Below are 6,018 nucleotides of genomic sequence, written 5' to 3'. Positions count from 1 at the left end.
TAACCCTCCATCTTTCCTATGTGCACATATGAATCATTATGCATGCCTTGGCACAGTGAGAATAACACAGCACATGTGCCGCCTTCCCAGCCTTCATTTGCCCCCCAATGCTCAAGTTAAGAAATGAATAAACAAGCTCTTCATTGAGTTGAATGTACTTTGTGTCTTATGGTCTGCTTTAATAAACGTGTAGAGGAACTTCTGGGAGTGCTCACAACCACGTCCCTCTCTCTAGCATGCCAATGCCGATTATAACAATTGTTACATTCACTAAAATGGCATCTGTTAAACTACTGCAGTGTTTTTCCCTTTAGCCGTGGGTGTCATACAGCTCCCTGTCATCTGCTCCAACACCGTGAGTGAATGTTTCTTTAATTATCTGGCACACTGTGTTCAAATTTCCTGGTACTAAAGACTTGTGCAGCCTACCTGGGCGTCTACATTGGCGGTGAGCGTGGAGAAATCCTGAAGCTTGTTACCACATCTTGGCGTCGGTGTTGTTGGCATGTCCTGTTGCCAAAAGGGGGTTGCTTGGCACAAATAAACCGTATGGAAGTGTCTGTTCAATAAGTTGAGCCCGAAGAAAAAGCCAGCCCTTTTCTTTCCTTAAAATTGACTTTTTGTTCCAAGAGCCACAGTTTGTAAGGAGAACAAGAGTTGTTAAACTTTGTCTGTAAAAGCACTTTCCTCATAACAGAAATAGGGCTACTGTAGATGTCTCATCAGTACAGTGTACCATGCTGGAAGAAGGAAGAATTACGCATCCAACTTACAGACATGAGCTGTTGAAAAGAAGAGCATTTATATTTGTTCCCATAGGATTGGCATCCTATAGTTTTCATAGTGCTTGTTTATGCACTCTCATCTTGAAGCTCATACTTTAACCCGTCATTGACTATGTGACTTAGTGTATAGATACATAGATGTTATTTGACATTTCTGCAGATTATCTTCTGCACCTGTTATTTGGGTGTGATGTGGCACAGGTGCGCAGCTATAATACAAATCTGCCCCCTCGGCACTTGTATACAGTATATATATATATCACACACACATATATGGCACATCCCGGAATGTGCAGGATTTTCACCACCTATCGGTGAACTTGAGGAAAAAGCTTTTGACCCCCAAAAATGGCTTGCACGAAGTATACCTCAATATTTTAATGTTTTCCTCTTCCACCTTTTGAAAGTGTCAGGAAAAGTCATTGGGTTACATGTATGATGAATGTATCATTTCCAAAATGGTACAGAATTCACCTTAAATCGATGCTGACTTATAGCTGATCTAGATATTATTTTTTGTCCGTAAGTCAACGTCTTCAATTTTGCTCAATTTATTACAATGTACAAATTTTCCCCTTATTGACAACAGAAACCACTTACTAATGTAATGTTTATCTTAAAGGAATTGACCAAGATTAGAAAAATATGGCTGTCTTCTTATGAGAACAGTACCACCTCTGTCTACAGGTTGTGACTGATGTTGAAGCTTAGCTCCATTGTAGGGAATGGTGCAGATTTGCAATACCAAACACAACCTGTAGACATGAGTGGCATTATTTTCAGAAGAAGCTATTCTTTTTTAATCTTGGCCAAGTCCTTTGATGCTGATAATAGCTAAACATATAGAATGTGCCACTGTAGTAAACTTAGTCCACTTGATGTAACTATTTCAGATACATATGCACCCTCAGTCCATGAATGTGTGATATCATATGAATGAAGCTTATGTTACTGCAGATATCAACATAGATCTGCAAAAAATAAAATTTCAAGAGCTGTTTTGGTTATGCCACGTAATCTTTACTTTTTTGGTGCGCTGAATCCGAAAATGACCTCCGTTTTGTCATAGGACATCACGTTACCTGACAATTTAGGTAACTTTGTTAAATAAGGCAATACCGAGAAACAAATGGAAATAAACTCATAAAATTATTTTTTTATTACAAATTTTTCATGAAAATTATTTTTGAACTGAAATGAGCTCACTAACACTCACTAAAATAGATTTTTTTTCCCCCGTGAGGCTTCTTTTGGTACATTTACGCTTGTGAGTAGCATCTGGAATGTCTCTCTGAAGCGTCCAACCGTAGTCTGCCATCATTGTAATGCTCCATCTTCCCTGGTATCTTCTTTCCATCTCTTTAATGTCCTGGTGGAATCGTTCACCTTGCTCTTCACTCACAGCTCCCAAATTTTCAGGAAAGTTGTCAAGGTGGGAATGGAGGAAATGCACTTTCAAACTTATCAGACAACCTAAAGCTAGATATGCTTTTAGCATTCGTCCGACGATCTTTTTGTAGTCAGGATCTTTTTTATTGCCTAAAAATTTTTCGATGACCTCTTTAAATGCAACCCACCCTTCTTTTTGAGGATCCGTCATGGTATTGACAAACTCTTTATCAGCTATAAGCCTTCTAATGTATGGTCTGATGAACACACCTTCCTTCAGTTTTGCCCCCGAGAGGCTTGGAAACTTGGTGAGCAAGTATTTGAAGCATTCCCCATCTATTGGAAGTGATTTTATGAATTTCATCATCAAGCCCAATTTTATTTGCAGAGGTGGTAGAAGAACTTTATAGGGAGGTGCCAAAGTTTCTCAGAGGACATTTTTTTCACCGACTGTGAGCACCTTCGGCTGCCAACTCTTCTTGGTCCAGTGATTTTGTTAGTCTTGACTGTCCCACAGACACAGAAAACTAGGGTATTTGGTATACCCAGCTTGTTGCCCGAGCAGCATGCACAAGACCTTCAAATCCCCACACTTGCCAACCGTGGTCTTCATATTTAAGTTTACAAATATCCAATTCCAAGTTCTCGTAGGTTTCCTTCAAGTGTATGGAATGACCTACAGGGATGGAACCGTAAAAGCCACCGTTGTGGAGTAAAACTGCTTTGAGACTTCCTTTTGAAGAATCTATAAAAAGACGCCATTGCACTGAATCATATTGGATTTTGCATTGACCCATCAAACCTTCGATATCGATGCAATAAACCAACTTGTCTTCCAGGGCATAGTAAGGAACAAACTCATTTTCACTATATCTGAACCATGAAAACAACACTCCTGGTAATATTAAATTCCTGCTTTTGAGCCTTGATTCAAGTAACTCAGTGGCATCTTTGGGGAGATTCAAGTCTCTTACTAAATCCTTCATCTCCTCCTGGGAAAAAAATGTTGGTCTTGTATCGTCTTCAAAGTCAGAACCTGATTCGTCCTCTGGTTCAGACTTAATTCCATCTTCATCGGAGCTAGGTATCTCTTACAAGGTAGCAGGGGCATTGGGTACTAGTATATCTGTGCCATGGGGGATGGGACGAATTGCTGAGCGAAGATTGGGGTATGAAATGGAATGCTTCCATTTGGAGTTATAACCTTTCACATTGCATGAACAAAAGTAACATTTGTCACTAAGGTTCCTTTGTTCTCGTCCTACCATAGCAATCCCAGAACGGAGAGCCTTTTTCTTTCCGTTGAACCAATTTCGGAGGTCCTCAACACACCATTTGCCCACTTTGAGGGGCCCAAACTTTATCTTGATCTCCAAGTTTTAGTCCGAAGTGTGTGAAGTATACTTTTTTCACAAAGTCTGTAATATTCAGCTGTTGATTCAACACTTTATATTAAAAAAAAATTAAACAGAAACGGTCAGGCGAATTAATACACTTCCGCAAAGCCATAATGCTAATTTGTGGAAACACGGTTGATAAATGAAATTCCAATGCAAGTATCTTGAAAGCATAAGGACCTTTCATTATGTTACCAACCACCTGACTGCCAACAGCCAATCACACAGTTCCTATTGATGTTAATGGGGAAAGAAAATAAGCTGCCTGCCGATGATTCACACCAGAGTTTGCAGAAGAACATATAGGTTTGTGGCAAGTCCTGACATTTAGGATTTTTTTCAATATTTTTTTCGTTATCAAAACACCAAAATACATGGAAAATATATGAAAATAATCAAACAGCTTTTTAGCCCCAGACCTGTGTAATTCACTAGATAGACAATATTGAGAAACATACTAACAAGCTAAAGTATTACTGCTTTTTGAATTATTCTTATTTTTTTAATATATTTAGGTATCTTTAACGTTCTGCAGATCTGTGGGGTTCAAGTGCTGGGACTTTCTATTGAGCCCCTCTTTCGCTGTGTGCATGCTTATGCAAGTGCTAAGTGCTTCTGCATGATCTTACAAGCCTACAACCTGCAGTAACCACCGATCAACCAACCGCTGCACGATCAGCTCTATCCTCACCTACTGTATTCTCACCCATCCCTTGTAGATTGTGAGCCCTCGCGGGCAGGGTCCTCACTCCTCCTGTACCAGTTATGACTTGTATTGTTCAAGATTATTGTACTTGTTTTTATTATGTATACCCCTCCTCACTTGTAAAGCGCCATGGAATAAATGGCGCTATAACAATAAATAATAATAATAATAATAATCTTTATAATGATCAGTGGGTGTCTCAGGACAGTTACAGCTTTTTTCTCCATGTTCTGGTACTAGGTGAGGAGATCATTGCTATCCTTTTATGATTATTGCTATCCTTTAGCTCATTGCTGTACTCTCGATCATTGCTATACTTTCGAGCATTGCTATCCTTTTGTGATCATTGCTATTTTTTATGATTATGTTTATCCTTTTGTGATCATTGCTATTTTTTATGATCATTGTTATCCTTTAGTTCATTGATATACTTTGATCATTGCTATAATTTAGAGCTTTGCTATCCTTTTGTGATGATTGCTATTTGTTTATGATTATTGTTATCCTTTTGTGATCATTGCTATATTTTATGATCATTGTTATCCTTTTGTGATCATTTCTATTATTTTATGCCAGTAATAAATGAGTGTATATCATTCAGTACTTAAAGGGCTATTCCCACAATATCAATGTTCGTTCATTGGCTTCACATCCTAAAACAATTAGTTGTCAAATGTAATCAATTTCAAACTTGCTTCCTGCTCCAAATAATGGCCCATGAAAGCTCACTTCAGAGGCTTTTGCCTACCTTATTGCCAATGGATACGTCCTAAAGTTAGTTTATGACATGTTGCACGTGCTCAGTAGATACCTGCTATTCTCCTATATTGGGTAATCTCTTCCTTCTTAGCAGTGAGACTGCTAAGTATGACTGTGCCATCCTCAATGTACTGGGTGGACTGAGGACCCTGCGTCACTCAGCTTTCTGACAGATGCAGCTGAGTAAGTGCAGAAGTAGCAGCCACTAAATTACTAATTGTGTGAAAATGGCCTAACAGTGGCATAGTTGGTGTTCTTGTGTGGATGTAATATGGTTCGGGAGAGATTATGCACCAGGGGATCACTATCCGTTACCTATTCTTTATGGTGTGTAACTTACTGCACCATTGATGGTCGGGGTCTGGATGAGCGATTCAATAGCTTGAAATGATTAATTTTCTATTATTCACATGAAAAACCAACAATACTTAGTAGGCTGCAACCAAAAATAGCTTTCTAGTTAAAAGAAAGCTGGTGTGGAGACAACACAAGGCCTGGATCAGTACTTTAGAGTGTGAATGTCTGAAGCGTACTCCAACTTCTCCGTTAATAAGGCAGCGATCACTGAACACCCAATCTCTTAAATACGTTTACTCAAATGCAAGAAATCTGCCAAGAAAAACATTGTTCTTCAGATATAAAGAAAAAGGAAATAAAAAAGTATGTTTCATATGTTTCTAATCGAGTATGATGAACTGGTGCTTTAACAATTGCCCACTAAAGCATTAGAATTTCTTGTGTTATTACTATTTTACTTTTTATATCGTAATAATATAAGGTATTTATAGAGCACTTCTCATTTCCAAAACACTTTACAATTATGCTTATTATTCTCTGGAGCATTCGTTTCTGGCCTTCCGGTCTGCAAAGCAGAAAGAAACAATTAGATTATTATTACATGTTCTACCAAGTACAGATGGACAAGGTGAGGCACGGGGACATAAAGTGCTAAGCTCAAGATCCCATAAGTGGTTATGAATGG

The 6,018-nt window shown here is 38.6% G+C and overlaps 1 protein-coding gene across 10 annotated transcripts in view; it reads left to right on the top strand.

Annotated features, from left to right (window-relative positions):
- The window catches only part of BCAS3 (BCAS3 microtubule associated cell migration factor), a 1,590,540-nt gene that overhangs the window by 1,224,371 nt on the left and 360,151 nt on the right, over nucleotides 1-6,018 (top strand). The window lies entirely within an intron of this gene.

The sequence above is a fragment of the Ranitomeya variabilis genome, chromosome 3 (genome assembly GCF_051348905.1).
Source record: "Ranitomeya variabilis isolate aRanVar5 chromosome 3, aRanVar5.hap1, whole genome shotgun sequence".
NCBI lineage: Eukaryota > Metazoa > Chordata > Amphibia > Anura > Dendrobatidae > Ranitomeya > Ranitomeya variabilis.
The sequence above is the reverse complement of the archived record's forward strand: the minus strand, read 5'-3'. Positions and strand labels throughout refer to the sequence as shown.